The 15,912-nt window shown below is 47.7% G+C and overlaps 1 long non-coding RNA gene across 2 annotated transcripts in view; it reads right to left on the bottom strand.

Annotated features, from left to right (window-relative positions):
• The window catches only part of LOC137335141 (uncharacterized), a 69,798-nt gene that overhangs the window by 26,772 nt on the left and 27,114 nt on the right, over nt 1–15,912 (bottom strand). The window contains exon 3 of one of the 2 annotated variants that reach the window (XR_010966344.1): nt 1,884–1,974. The exons of the other annotated variant lie outside the window; for it this stretch is intronic. This is a non-coding gene — a long non-coding RNA (uncharacterized lncRNA). The remainder of the gene's footprint in view (nt 1–1,883; nt 1,975–15,912) is intronic. 2 annotated transcript variants of the gene reach the window in all.

The following is a 15,912-nucleotide window of genomic DNA, read 5'->3' as shown; positions in this document are numbered from 1 at the left end:
CAGATTTGAGGTAAAGTGCAATTTTATAGTTTGTCACAATTTTATAGTTTGATTGTCTGTCCCCTTCCTGGGCTGAATAGGTTCCCCCTTTGCCGCAATCCCCTTCCCCCACCATAATTTTACTCCCTGTTTCGCTCTGAGCGTTCGCTGTTTCGTTCGTCCATCACCCCTGTGCTCGCTGACCTACTTTGGTTCCCGGTCTGGCTACGCCTCGATTTTAAAATTCTAATCCTTGCTTTCAAATCCCTCCGCGGCCTCGCCCCTCCCTGTCTCGGTAACCTCCTCCAGCCCGACAACCCTCCGAGATCTCTGTGCTCCTCCAATTCTGGCCTCTTGTGCATCCTCGATTTTAATCGCTCCGCCGTTGGCGGCCGTGCCTTCAGCAGCCTAGCCGCTAAGCTCTGGAATTCCCTCCCTAAACCTCTCCGCCTCTCTCTCCTCCTTTAAGATGCTTCTTAAAACCTACCTCTTTGAACAAGCTTTTGGTCACCTGTCCTAATATCTCTTTATGCGGCCCGGTGTCAGATTTTGTTTGAAAATCGCTCCTGTGAAGCGCCTTGGGACGTTTTATTACATTAAAGGCGCTATATAAATGCAAGTTGTTGTTCTTGTGGCTGAGCGCTCTTGTGTGCCGCATATGGTTGCTAGCAGCACGATAGAACCTCACCCATGGCCTTTCTTCCATCTGTGAGCCTGGACAGACTATTGGACTGTAGGTGGCATCATTCACAACCAGACCAAATCCTGACTTCACCCGACATCTGCTAATGTACTTTCCTGCAGTGTTTGCAGGCCAGTGATGAATGAGGGGGAGCCTTGGCTAATTTTACCCCCCTGCCCGCCCCAAGCACTTGGCCAATTAGCGTGACCTCCCCACTGTCCTGGTTGACTGCGCGCAGTCCAGGGTTCTGTATGGCTCTGCACCACACAGGGTGCTGCATTTATTGCCCAACTATTAATTTTTCTTCTGTATAAAGTTTTTTTTAAAAAAAAAATTACTTCCCCTTCAAAGTGAAGAGATGAGGCAACTTGCTCAGGATAAGACAACTTGCTCAGGATAAGACAACTTGCTCAGGATAAGACAACTTGCTCAGGATAAGAAAGCTGGCGGAAGAACCATCTACGAAAGGCACCTCCTACTATGAGGCCCGTCGCACCGCTGATGCTGAATGTAAGCATCAGTTGGGGAAAGTCTGGCTTGAAAAATCGAGAGTCCCATCCTGGTGTATCCGGGATCAACTGTTCAATCTTATTTCCAGCAAAAAAAAAATAGGTCTCCTCAGTCAACAAAGAACTCGCTGCAAAAAGGTGAGATGATATTCCGGCTGCCTGCTTCGATATCGAAGGACGAACAACGACCACACACCTAATGTGCTCAGGTGCCTCACACAGACAGCATCAGTGAGAAGAACTGACACAAATCACCCGAGGCTCCTTAGCTGTTTGAAACATTGGCCCATTATTTACCTGGCGGATTATGAACTCCCAAAGTTTCTCTGAAGTGACTTTGTCAAGGCGCATGGACCTGCTTTCCCCCAGGGCTGAAAAAGAGGGAAAAGAGACTCAGCTGTGCATAAGCCCAGAGGGAGAAAGGGAAGGTTCATCATCACAGCTGGGACTAGCTAGCACACTTTCCTTCCCCCCACTGTTCAAGGTCTTGCTGCATGAAACACTGTGGGAGAGGCCAGCAAGGCACCCATTCTCACACCTCTGCCCATGCTGTCCTAAGCCAGCTAGGGAGGTGAAATTTCTGCCAGCGTTCTGTGCTCCTGATCGCTATCCAGTCATGCTTAATGGAAGTGTAAATGTGTGAAGGGCGAGTCAGTACAAGATCGGGCTTAGCTGTGACGCTTTCTACAGTTGACGAGCCAGCTGATACTCACTGTCTGGGCTCATGCATGAGGAACGATCACTTGGGTGAGTTACTATTGGCAACTAGTTCCTGTCCAAATGTACTCCAGCGAGAGTCAGCACCTTCAGGAAAGCGGGAAGATTGAAAGAAAAAAGGAATGCATTTATATAGCACCTTTTACATCCTCAGGATACCCTAAAGCTATATCTTTACACCAAGGTATTGTTTTTGAAGTGTAGTCACCTGTTGTTTTGTAGGAAAACAGGGCAGCCAATTTTGTGCATAGCAAGGTGCCACAAACAGCAATGAATGAGATAAATAACCAACTGATCTAGTTTTTGATAGTGTTGGTTGAGGGATAAATATTGACCAGAACACTGGGAGAATTCCCCCACTCTTCTTCGAATAGTCCACCTGAGAGGGCAGACAGGGCCTCGGTCTAACATCTCATCTGATCGACGGCATCTCCGACAGTCAGTACTGTGCAGCGGAGTGTCAGTCTCGTTCGTCTGCTCAAGTCTCTGCAGTGAGGCTTGAACCCATGGGTTTGTGACTCTGAGGCGAGAGTTTTTGTTATTCACTCTTGGGATATGGTCATCGCTGGTAAGGGCAGCATTCATTGCCCATCCCTAGTTGCCCTGAGAAGATGGCAGTGGGCCTTCCCCTTGAACCACTGCAGTCCATTTGGTGTTTGTAATGGTTTCGATACAACTGAGAGGCTCGTTAGTCACTTCAGAGGGCAGTTAAGAGTCAACCGCATTGGTGTGGGACTGGAGTCACATATAGACCAGACTGGGTAAGGACGGCAGGTTTCCTTCCCTAAAGGACATTAGTGAACTAATTGGATTTTTACGACAATCCGACAACTTCATGGCCATTTTTACTGATCCTAGCTTTTTATTTCCAGATTTTTTAAAAAACTGATTTCCAATTCTCAAACTGCCATGGTGAGATTTGAACTGAGATTACTAGTTCGCTATTATATCCACTACACTGCCGTACTCTACATTGCTACCCACTGAGCCAAGCTGACCAAAAAAAAAGCCAACAACTGCTCGGAGGTGCAAGAGTAGCCTAAGGACGAACACCGTCCCTGACTCTTTGTCATTTCTCAGCCTCCAGTAGGACGACATGGCTGAGATCAGGAACTTACGTGGGGTTACCATTTCCTTGGTCCAGTGCCTCAGAGCTCTGTATCTCCTGTCTCTTTTATTTTTCTCTCTCTTAGTTCTCCCCGCCCTCCCTCCCAAGGGTGTTGACGCCCTCGGAGAGGGTATAGTTCTACAGGCACTGGCCACCCTCCAGTACCAAGCGACCTTTCATGTGTGAGCCCTGCCAGCGAGCGCTGCCAGGCTTTTCAACTGTAGAGGACATCACTGCTGACCCCAATCCTGCCCTCACATGACATGCACCTTAGAGCAGGCGTCACTAGATATCGATCAGAGCCAGGTGATAGTGAAGAGGATAGCTGTAGACTCCAAGAAGATATCAATGGGTTGGTGGAGTGGGCGGAAAAGTGGCAAATGGAGTTCAACCCGGAGAAGTGTGAGGTAATGCACTTAGGGAGGGCAAACAGTAAAAGGGAATACGCAGTAAACGGGAATATATTGAGAGGGGTAGAGGAAGTGAGAGACCTTGGAGTGCATGTGCACAGGTCCCTGGAGGTGGCAGTACAGCTAGATAAGTTTGTGAAGAAGGCATACGGAATGCTCTCCGTTATTAGTCGAGGTATAGAATACAAAAGCAGGGATGTAATGATGGAACTGTATAAAACGCTGGTAAGGCCACAGCTGGAGTATTGTGCGCAGTTCTGGTCACCACATTACAGGAAGGACGTAATTGCTCTGGAGAGAGTGCAGAGAAGATTTACAAGAATGTTGCCAGGGCTTGAAAATTGCAGTTACGAGGAGAGATTGGATAGGCTGGGGTTGTTTTCCTTGGAGCAGAGGAGGCTGAGGGGAGACTTGATTGAGGTGTACAAAATTATGAGGGGCCCAGATAGAGTAGACAGGAAGTACCTGTTTCCCCTAGCGGAGAGTTCAAGAACTAGAGGACATAGATTTAAGCTGATTGGCGGAAGGATTGGAGGGGACATGAGGAAAAACGTTTTTACTCAGAGGGTGATGAGTGTATGGAATTCGCTGCCCGGATTGGTGGTAGAGGCAAGGGCCCTCAACTCTTTTAAAAAGTACCTGGACCTGCATCTAAAGTGCTGTAAGCTGCAGGGATACGGACCGGATGCTGGAAGGTGGGATTAGAATGGATGGGCACCTGGTTGTTCTTCGAGCCGGCGCGGACACGATGGGCCGAATGGCCCCCTTCTGTACTGTATCTTTTCTATGGTTCTATGGTTCTAGGTGATTTGGCCAAGTTTTCCCTTTCCTAACCCAGGATCACTGTGGCCAATTGTAAGAGCTTACTGGCGCCTCAGCTGAGAGCAGATATCTCAGCACAGATAAACAATTGAACTTGACACCTTCCTTGCCTGCATAGCTCAGAGACAACAACCACAACTTGCACTTATTATAGAATCATACAGCACAGAAAGAGGCCATTCGACCCATTGTGCCTGTGCCAGCTCTTTGAAAGAGCCATCCAATTAGTCCCACTCCCCTGTTCTTTCATCATAGGCCTGCAAATTTTTCCCTTCAAGTATTTATCCAATTCCCTTTTGAAAGTTACTATTGAATCTGTTTCCACCGCCCTTTCAGGCAGTGCATTCAGATCATAACAACTCGCAATATAAAATAAATTCTCCCCTCTGGTTCTTTTGCCAATTATCTTAAATCTGTGTCCTCTGGTTACCGATCCTCCTTCCAGTGGAAATAGTTTCTCCTTATTTACTCTATCAAAACCCCTCATAATTTTGAACACCTCTATTAAATCTCTGCTCCAAGGGGAACAACCCCAGCTTCTCCAGTCTCTCCACATAACTGAAGTCCCTCATCCCTGGTATCATTCCCGTAAATCTTCTCTGCACCCTCTCCAAGACTTTGACATCCTTCCTGAAGTGTGATGCCTGCGTTTGCATTTATATAACCTAGAAAAACGTCCCATGGCATTTCACAGGGGCGTAATCAGAAAAAGGGAATACAAAGTCAAAGAAGGAGCTAATAGGAGGGATGGTCAAAGACATGGGATTTAAGGAAGATCTTAATGGAGGAGAGGGAGTTGAAGAGGCCAGGGGTTGGGGAGGGTTTAGGGAGGGAATTCTAGAGCATGGGGCTTAGGCAGTCGCCAATGGTGGGGCAAAGAGAGGGGGAGATACACAAGAGTCAGAGGCACAGAGAGTTTGAGGGATGGGGGTTGGAGGGTTGGAGGAGATCCACCAGGAGGGTGGGGGGGGAGGGGAATATCCTGGCTCCTTCCGAATTACATTTATGTGGTAAAACCCCCCCAGGCCCGTGCTCCGTCCATTGGAATTCAGGATTGAACTGAGCTCAGCAGGCATGACGGAAAAGGATGCCAGTACGGTGATATCACATCTGCACACCAGCATCCCCAGCGGCCTTGGAAGCATTCCGGTCGAACAGCTGTGGGAAGTGTTTTACTCGGAGGGATTCCAACATCCCAACTTCACCTCTTACTCTGGAGTTGAATCAAATTCCCTCAAGATCTTGGCAGGGAAAAGAAACTTTTGCTCAGGCCAAAAAAAAGATATGCAAGAATTTGATTTTTAAAAAAAAATCAATTATCTTCTGGCGCTAGTCACAGTGCCGTGTGACACATAAGCAAGTGAGAGAGAATAAAGCTGAGTTGCGGGCGGGGTGGGGGGAGCTAATTTTCACTTGAAATTTTCCCTTGAGGATAGAAGATAGGGGTGATCTAATCGAGGTGTTTAAAATGTTAGAAGGATTCGATAGGGTAGATACAGAGAAACTATTTCTACTGGTGGGGGAATCCAGAACAAGGGGGTTCATAATCTTATAATTAGAGCCAGGCCATTTAGGAGGGAAATCAGGAAGCATTTTTTTCACACACAAAGAGTGGTAGAAATCTGGAATTCTCTCCCCCCAAAAGGCTGTGGATGCTGAGAAACAATTGGAGCTTTCATGGCTGAGCTCAATAGATTTTTTGTTGGGTAAGGGTATCGAGGGATATGGAGCAAAGGCGGGCAAATGGGGTTGAGGTGCAGATCAGCCATGGTCTAATTGAATGGTAGAGCAGACCCAAGGGGCTGAATGGCCTACTGCTGTTCCTGCGTTCCTAAATAACTTCAAGTAAAAATGTGTTTGGGTACTTGGCGGGTGTAGACAGTGGCCACTCTGCTACGCAAACCAAGGGGTGCCAGGTTTGATCCCTGGCTCCATGCTGAGTTAGCTGATCTTAGCAGCAGAGTCTGCATTTGGAGGGTTACAATTGGTTCAGCACCCCTGGGCTAGGGAGTGGGAAAATATCAGCCAGACTTCCCCCTCCCGACTGCTGTCCAAAGGACTCTGCTGGAAAGTAAGCAGCAAATGTGAAAGTCAGATGTTTGGAGGGTCAGGCTCGGTTACGATGTCTCTCACGGTAAAATAGCTGCTCTATTTAATAAGTGTCAGCTGAGTTGGCAGTACACTCGCCCCTGAGTCAGAATGTCCATGCCAGGATTTGGGCACGTAATCTAGGCTGACACTTCAGTGCAGTGCTGAGGGAGTGCTGCACTGTCAGAGGTGACTTTCAGATGAGGCGTTAAACTGAGGCTCCATCTGCCTGTTCCGGTGGATGTAAAATATCCCGTTGCACTATTTGAAGAAGAGCAGAGAGTTCTCCCAGTGCCCTGACCAACATTTATCCCTCAACCGACACCAGCAAAACAAAGTAACCGGTCATTCATCTCATTACAGCACAGATATGCGTACAACCTGGGACTTGAGACATTTTCTAATGAAATGTTGGGGCACATCTAGGAATCAAGTGAAACTGTACTGAGATGGTGTTTGAGTTTGAACAGGGAACTGTTGGACGTTACTGTCCTGGACAGATTGTTCACACTCGGATAGAGATAAACAGAGTGAATCGTGGGCATTAATCACACAACCTTAGGATGTCCCAAGGCGCTTTACAGCCAATGAAGTACTAGCGAAGTGTAGTCACTGTTGTAACGTAGGAAATGCGGCAACCAATTTGCACACAGCAAGATCCCACAAACAACAATGAGATAATGACCAGATAATCTGTTTTTTTTTTAGTGGTGTTGGTTGAGGGATAAATATTGTCCAGGACACCGGGAAAACTCTGCCATGGGGAAGGCAATTGTAAACAATTTTACAACACCAAGTTATAGTCCAACAATTTTATTTGAAAATCACAAGCTTTCGGAGGCTTCCTCCTTCCTCAGGTGAATGTTCCTGAGGAAGGAGGAAGCCTCCGAAAGCTTGTGATTTTCAAATAAAATTGTTGGACTATAACTTGGTGTTGTAAAATTGTTTACAATTGTCAACCCCAGTCCATCACCGGCATCTCCACATCATGGGGAAGGCAGGCAAACCTCGGTTTAGTGCCTCATTTGAGAAATGGCACCTCCGACAGTGCAGCACTCCCTCAGTACGGCACTGGACTACCAGCCTAGATAATGTGGAGTGTTCTCCAAGGCGGCCTTCGAGACACACGACAACGCAAAATCGTCGAGCAGAAATTGATAGCTAAGTTCCACACCCATGAGGACGGCCTCAACCGGGATCTTGGGTTCATGTCACGCTACACGTAACCCCACCAGCGAATAAAGGTTATCTGTTTTTAATTCAACGGGTCATTCTCTGTCTTTCTCTTCCTTTCGGATGTTTCTCCCTCTCTCTCTCTCTGTCTTGTGTTCTGGCCGTTTGTGTATTCGGTGATCCTGTAGGTAACACCTCTCTGTCTGAACACTTTGATTGCCTTGACAACGGGCAGTTGGAAAGATTATCTGTAATCACCAGGTATTGTTCTCTGAATATAAATGCGAAACGTTCAAGGATTTCCACACTCGCTCACCTGACGAAGGAGATAATCTCCGAAAGCTTGTGATTTTCAAATAAAATTGTTGGACCATAACCTGCTGTTGTAAGATTCTTTACATAGATAATGTGGGGCTAGGACTTGAACCCACAACCTTCTGACTCAGAGGCGGGAGTGTGAGCCACGGCTGAGACCACGATGTCTTGATTTTACAATAATCCACCGTTCCTCCGTTGTGTGACCCTTGGGGGAAAAAAAGTCCAAACTTGGCTCCTTTGAGAGCAAGTCTACCCACTGTAGCCCTGACTTATGAAACCTGTGCAGCATACATCATCCTGCCAAACGCACAGTGACAACAAAAGCCATCTTCGAGCAAGAGGGAAGGGGAATAAAGGGATATGGGAAGAGGGCAGGCACGGGGGATTGGGACTACTGCTCACGTGGAAGATAAACACCAACATGGACTGGTTGAGCCTAACAGCCTGTTTCCACTTTGTAATTTCTATACATGCAACACATGGGAATGGGGAAGCAGAGATTCAGATCCCTTGAGACTTGGATGCTTCCTGTCCGGGCTAACATTTATCTCTCAACCAGCACACCAAAAAAACAGATCATTTATTTTGTTGCTGTCTGTGGGACCTTGCTGTGTGCAAATCGGCTGCCATGTTTGACTGCATAACAACACCGACTACACTTCAGAAGTATTCCATTGGCTTTGAAGCACTTCGGGATAGCCTGAGGATGTAACAAGCTTTATATAAATGCAAATTCTTCCTTTCTTTCCTACAGTGCGGGCCAACTAAAGTGTAACACATCTCCCTATCTCTGTAACCTCCTCCTGCCCTACAACCCTCCGCGATCTCTGCGCTCCTCCAATCCTGGCCACCTGAGCATCCCCGAGTTTCATCGGTCCACCATTGGTGGCCTTGCCTTCAGCTGCCTAGGCCCTAAGCTTTGGAATTCCCTCCCTAAACCTCTCCACCTCTCTCTCCCCCTTTAAGTCGCTCCTTAAAATCTACATCTTCGACCAAGCTTTTGGTCACCTGTCCTAATCTCGCCTATGTGGCTCGGTGTCCAATTTTGTTTGATAATCGCTCCTGTGAAACACCTTGGGACGTTTTACTATGTTAAAAGCGCTATATAAATGCAGAATAAACATGGAGCTACCAGGGGAGGAGAGCTCTAAGCTTGTGAGGGTGAAGTCACACGTGAACTTGAGCATGTAGCTACCACTGGTGAGTCACAGTTGGCCAGATCTAGTCGTTCACATAATGACGTCTTAGGCCCCTTGCCTGAGCACTGTCTCCTGCATCTTTGCAATTCCCACAACAAAATCACCCAAACCTCCAGATTTCACAACTACTTTCCAACTGCCAAGATTCTCTCTCCTGCTGCTGCAACACGCTCTAACATAACAAGAACACAGTCCGACCACAGCGCAAATGACATCCCAACAAGTTTCATTTCGCTATATATGATCTGTGTGTCTTATAACTGTTTGCCACCAGTGTTCCCCTGGTCCCGAACATGCAAAGCAATCAATCCTACGCATGCCAGCTGCAGCTCACCCGACTCAGCGAGTGTTACACTCAATCATGGACTCGGACGAGAGTTACTCTCAATCCTGGACTCGGGCGAGTGTTACTCTCAATCATGGACTCGGGCGAGTGTTACTCTCAATCCTGGAATCGGGCGAGTGTTACTCTCAATCATGGACTCGGGCGAGTGTTACTCTCAATCATGGACTTGGGCGAGTGTTACTCTCAATCATGGACTCGGACAAGGGTTACTCTCAATCATGGACTCGGGCGAGTGTTACTCTCAATCATGGACTCGGACGAGAGTTACTCTCAATCATGGACTTGGGCGAGTGTTACTCTCAATCATGGACTTGGACGAGAGTTACTCTCAATCGAGGACTCGGGCGAGTGTTATTCTCAATCATGGACTCGGACGAGAGTTACTCTCAATCATGGACTCGGGCGAGTGTTACTCTCAATCATGGACTCGGGCGAGTGTTACTCTCAATCATGGACTCGGACGAGGGTTACTCTCAATCATGGACTCGGACAAGGGTTACTCTCAATCATGGACTCGGACGAGAGTTACTCTCAATCATGGACTCGGGCGAGTGTTACTCACAATCATGGATTCAGGCGAGTGTTATTCTCACATTCATGGACCCGGGAGGGTGTTACTCCCACTGTGCCTGCTTCCTACCAGTTTCAACACCGGGCACCTGGATTGCAAACCAAGTTTGCTGAGGACAATTGCCACCTATGGCTCTCTATAGCCACCCCACCTGAAATCAGCTCATTCATCAGAGAGCAGGGATCAGACCTGGGAAATTCCTGGTCTGTACAGTTCAGCCTCACATACCAACCGAGCCACCAGTTTGGCAATAAAATTACCCACTCCCTAATACCAGGCCTCAGTAAAGCATCCAGTGAAACTCTGCCCCCTCGTTACTTTGCATGGTTTATTCACTCCTCCCGCATTTTCTTGCTCTGTTCCCTTGCCGATCTGCTTCTCATGTGGTGAAAGAGAGAGAGACACAAAAGGCATTTTTTTTGGAGACACGGAGGTCGATTTAAAAAGGCGCTGCATCTGCCAGCTCATCACTTTCATCCCTCTTGCTTTGTGTAAAGTTCACTGCATTCTACCCGCACTACACTGTCCTCTCTGTGTCCGTCTGCAGGTGTGTTCCTTTCAGCCCCTTAGGAGATGTTCTTGTCTGCGGACAAGAGCCTAGCCTGGGAAGATTGATGCTCAGGCTGTCGCTAGGCGACTATCTCTCACCATAGCGATTGGAGTCAGCTGTTGATCAGCCGCCAGCTGTGTTGACTCCTCCATTCAGCTCCCCCCCGGTTTGTCCTGCACAGCACTGTGACTTTTATTTTGGGAAAAGGGGACGTGGAGGTCGGATATGGTGGGAGTTTGTTTGTCTTTCTCATTTTAGCTTTGCAGACATCAAAAAGCCCACGGGACAAGATTCTGAAATTAATAAACCAATAATTGATCCTCCATAATTTAAATTTCTACTAAAAGACAGTACTTCTCTGTTCCACCCCTTCCAAGTTTTTTTTTTGCATGGGTGATTCCTGCCTCTTTCCAGCTCCAAGTTCCAGAATTGCCTCTGATGTTTCCCACAACAATCTATCTATGTCTGCACTGCATGTTTCTCAGACATGTCCCAAAGCGCTTCACGTGTACCAGTGAATTATTTTAAAGTATAATGGTATAATATTTAAAGCAGACAGCTATTTTCCACACAGCAAGATCAACATAGAAACATAGGAACAGGAGCAGGCCATTCAGCCCTCGAGCTTGTTCCGCTATTCAATTAGATCATGGCTGATCTGTATCTTAACTCCATCTACCCGCCTTGGTTCCGTGACCCTTAATACCCTCGCCTAACAAAAAATCTATCAATCTCAGTTTTGAAATTTTCAATTGACCCCCAGCCTCAACAGCTTTTTGGGGGGGGAGAGAGTTCCAGATTTCCACTCCCCTTTGTGTGAAGAAGTGCTTCCTGACATCACCCCTGAACGGCCTAGCTCTAATTTTAAAGTTATGCCCCCTGTACTGGACTCCCCCCACCAGAGGAAATAGTTTCTCTCTATCTACCCTATCAAATCCTTTAATCATCTTAATCGCCTCAATTAGATCACCCCTTAATCTTCTATAATCAAGGGAATACAAGCCTGGTCCACGCAACCTGAACTCATAATTTAACCCTTTTAGTCCCGGTACCATTCTGGTGAATCTGCGCTGCACCCCCTCCACGGGCCAATACATCCTTCCTGCGGTGCGGTGCGCAGAACTGAATGCAGTAACAGCCGTCAGAGGAATAACCAGTCAATCCAGTGTTCAGTCGAGGGAGGAATGTTTTGCCAGGACACCGCAAGAGCACTTTGCTCTTCTTCAGATATTACCGGGCAGACGGGGGCCTTGGTTTAGCATCTCCTTCAAAGCACGGCCCCCCTTCTCAGTACTGCACTGAGGTGTCAGCCTAGATTATGGCCTCATGGTGACTCAGAGGTACGTGTGCTACCAACTGGGCCAAGCTGACGCAGGTGAGTTAAGGGAGTCTTCATCACCGTAGGCCATATAGCTTCAACTCCTATGGAAAGCGGCTTCCCGTTTTTAAAAAAAAATAAATGTTCCTCCTATTTCCGAATACACTGACTCAAGCTTGGGTCTTCATCCAGCTGCCCATTCTTCATATGGTTGCCCAGGCAATGAGCGTTGATGGGCTATTGCCCATGGGGGGCTATCAGATCCTGTCTTCACCCAATGTCCACAAAGATTGGTCTGAGGCCCAATTTTCACACAGCTGCTGCGACTGAGATCAGCTTACTGAGCACAGACCCTAATGATGAACCTTGGGATCTCTGAATTGCTATCCAGTGATCCCTGCAGCAGATTGTTTGCGGACATCAGGTGAAGGCAGGATTGGGCTCCGCTCTTACGCCTCGGGTTCCCATACCCTCCCGGAATCACCGGGAGTTTCCCGGAATCGGGGGTTCCTCCCTCGAGCGCTGCCGGGAGATCAGCCATTTAAATTTCCTGCCGCAGTGCGCCTCCCCCTCCCCCGCTCCGTGACATCACCCGCAGAGAGGAGTGACTGCGTGGAGTGCAGTCGGGAGGGGGCTCAGGAATCAGGGGTCTGTGAAATGGGGGGGGGGTTCTGAAATGGGGGTCTGTGAAATGGGGGGGGGGGGTCTGTGAAATGGAGGGGTCTGTGAAATGGAGGGGTCTGTGAAATGGAGGGGTCTGTGAAATGGGGGGTGGTCTGAAATGGCGGGGCTCCTCAGTTTCCCCTCTTCCCCACCCTTGGTTTCCCCAGCTCACGGATGGCCTCCTGGATCTTGGAACTTGTTGTACAACAGTTGCTGGCAGGAAATCACAAGCAAAAATACTCAACTACAGAAGACCCAAGCTTTATACGGTAAATGCAATAACATTTGTAGATGTCACCTGATCAGATGTCACCTGATCAGATATCATGTGATCAGGCATCACATGGTCAGATGTCATTTGGGTTAGAATGTCACACGATCAAACCGCCAGGAATGCCTCCAACCAGAGTTGGCAACCCTAGTGATGCCTCCTACAGTCACATAGCAGACTGTCACTCACTGTCTAGGCCCACACAGTGCGTGAGGCACGAGGGTCGTGCAACCAGCGCCTGTGAAATGATACCGTAGCAAGGAGTCATTGCCTTCAGGAGAAAAGGGGTAAAACCGGAAAGGAAGAAGAGATCCCGAGATCTTCCTGGTTTGTCTCACTTCCTTCGCCCCACCATGGGCGGCCGTGCCTCCACCTGCCTAGGCCCTAAGCTCTGGAATTCCCTCCTTAAACCTCTCTGCCTCTCTCTCCTCCTTTAAGGTGCTACCTCTGACCAAGCTTTTAGTCACCCCTCCTAATATCTTCTTCTTTGTCTTGGCGTTAATATTTGTGTGATAATCACGTCTGTGAAGCGCCTTGAGACGTCTTACTACGTTAATGGCACGATCGTCAAACAAAATTTGACACCGAGCCACACAAGGAGATATTGGGACAGGTGAGGTCGCAGAGGTAGGTTTTTAAGGAGCGTCTTAAAGGAAGAGAGAGAGGTATAGAGAGGCGGAGAGGTTTAGGGAGGGAATTCCAGAGATTAGGGCCGAGGCAGCTGAAGGCACGGCCGCCAATGGTGGAGCGATTAAAATCGGGGCTGCGTAAGAGGCGAGAATTGGAGGTGCTCAGAGATCTCGGAGGGTTGTAGGGCTGGAGGAGGTTACAGAGATAGGGAGGGGCGAGGCCATGGAGGGAATTGAAAACAAGGATGAGAATTTTAAAATTCCTCCACTCCATATCCCTCGATACAGTTACCTAACAAAAATCAAGCGAGGATAATAACCTTTTTTTCTCTCCTGGGGTGGGATGGCGGGGGTGGGGGACGCGGAGGTTAATAAGCTTGTAAGCCTGCACAGACTCATCTGGCGACACTAACTGAGGCGGGGGTGGGGGGGTTATCCTGGAATGGTCTTCAGCGTGGGGGGGTGTGGGGCGGGGGATGGGGAACAAAAGCAGAAAAATTATAAAAAGGTTAATGCTGAATTTAAGGTTCAATACCCCCACCAATGTACTTAGAAGAATCATGTCTTAGGTGTGTTAGCAAATCTTTTCTCACACATGGAATATCCTGTTGCGGTCACCATAGTAACCAGTTGGAAGGACAAAAACCTGCTCTCCTACTTCTTGCCAACTTGAGATCATCCCTTTTTGTGTTGCTCTTCCTGGGTGCTTTTAACAGCAGCTGTCCTGTTGGTTGCCTGAAAAGGGGCCCTAAATTATTTCAATGGTGCTTCTCTGGTATAAAGAAGGTTTGGACCCAGTGACAGCTACACGGAGGTAAACATGACCCTGGGCCTGTGAGAAAACTCTGTGTGAGGCGAGGCCTGTCTAATAAATTGGGTTTTAATACACTCTGGAATGTGACTTGCACACACAACGGGCAAGAAAGGACAAAATAATAGCGTTACAAGCGAAATAAATGTGTGAACATTTTCGTGGTACTCCTTGAGAGTGGGCGGAAGGGAGTCAGGATTATCTGCGGTAAAGGGCGTGGGTACACTAGGCCCAATGCCAGGAGAGACATCTTTGCACCACAGCCGGGGTTGCCAACCCTCCAGGATTGCCCTGGAGTCTCCAGGAATTAAAGATTGATCTGCTGGCCACTGCTGCGAGCAAACCCAGGAGAAAAATGGTAACGGCATTAAAAATAAATTGTATGTTTTTCTCATTTCGAAAGAACGAACTTGCATTTCTACAGCGTCTTTCATGACCTAAGGATGTCCCAAAGTGCCTTGCAGCCAATGAAGTACTTTTGAAGTGTAGTCACTATTGTAACATAGGAAACACAGCAGCCAATTTGCACACAGCAAGGTCCCACAAACAGCAATGTGATAATGACCAGATAATCTAGTGATGTTGGTTGAGGGATAAATATTGGCCACAGGACACCAGGGAGAACTCTCTATCTCTTCCTCAAAGTAGGGGGCCATGGGATCTTTTATGTTTACCTGCAACAGCAGACAGGGCCTGTAGTTTAGTACTATACTGCAGTGTCAGCCCAGATTACGTGCTTAAGTCTCTGGAGTGGGACTTGAACCCACAACCTTCTGAATCAGAGGGGAGAGTGCTACCACTGAGCCAAGGCTGACATCTTCATAGAAGGCTTTCATTTATTAGTTATAAAAATATTGGAGACGGGGAACAAAGGCCTCAGGACAGGAGGAGGCGGGAGATAGTGTGATGAAATCTCCAGGAATACGTCCAACCAAGGTTGGCAACCTGAACACAGCATTGTTTAAATTCATGTGCCAATCAAAAGGGAATGGCTTCATCTAAATTTGTCTGTTTTTGCAAATAGAACAATATCGGTAACGATGGCCCCAGCTCCTAGCTCCTGCTCCAATTAGCAACTCACTCCCAGGAACAACTAAGGACCCCGGCCCCCACCTCCCAAAATGTTAAATATACAGAATGCTATTTTTAGTGATAGTGATAATGTCACTATATTCCCACAACAAAATAACACGTCTCAAACCCCAATCCTGTATATTTTACGTTGCTGGACAAACCGTGTGCTTCCAAACCTGAGGGGATGAATCATACAGCACAGAAGGTGGCCATTCGGCCCATCCCACCTCTGCCACCTCTCTGAAAGAGATTTCCTCTTGGTCCCATTCTGCTGCCCTTTCACCATTTATTTTTTCGTTTTCAAATATTTATTCAAAGCTTTATGGGATTCTGTTTCCACCACTGGTTCTGGTAGTGTGTTCCATGCCCTAACAACCCTCTGTATATAAAAAAATCTCCTAAACCTGTCGCTTTGCGAGAAATGCAAAATCTACCCATCGTTAACAAGGTTGTTTATATGGTCAGAACAGGCAGCGGAGCTGTCACAAAAGGTAGTGGAAATCTGGAATTCTCTCCCCCAAAAGGCTGTGGATGCTGGATCAATTGAAAATTTCGTGACTGAGATCTACAGGATGGAGTTGAGGTACAGATCAGCCACGATCTATTGGAGTGGTAGAGCAGGCTCGAGGGGCTGAATGGCCTACTCCTGTTCCTATGTTCACAGTCCATTTAGT

Source organism: Heptranchias perlo, chromosome 19 (assembly GCF_035084215.1).
Source record: "Heptranchias perlo isolate sHepPer1 chromosome 19, sHepPer1.hap1, whole genome shotgun sequence".
NCBI lineage: Eukaryota > Metazoa > Chordata > Chondrichthyes > Hexanchiformes > Hexanchidae > Heptranchias > Heptranchias perlo.
This window is presented reverse-complemented; position numbering and strand designations above follow the sequence as displayed.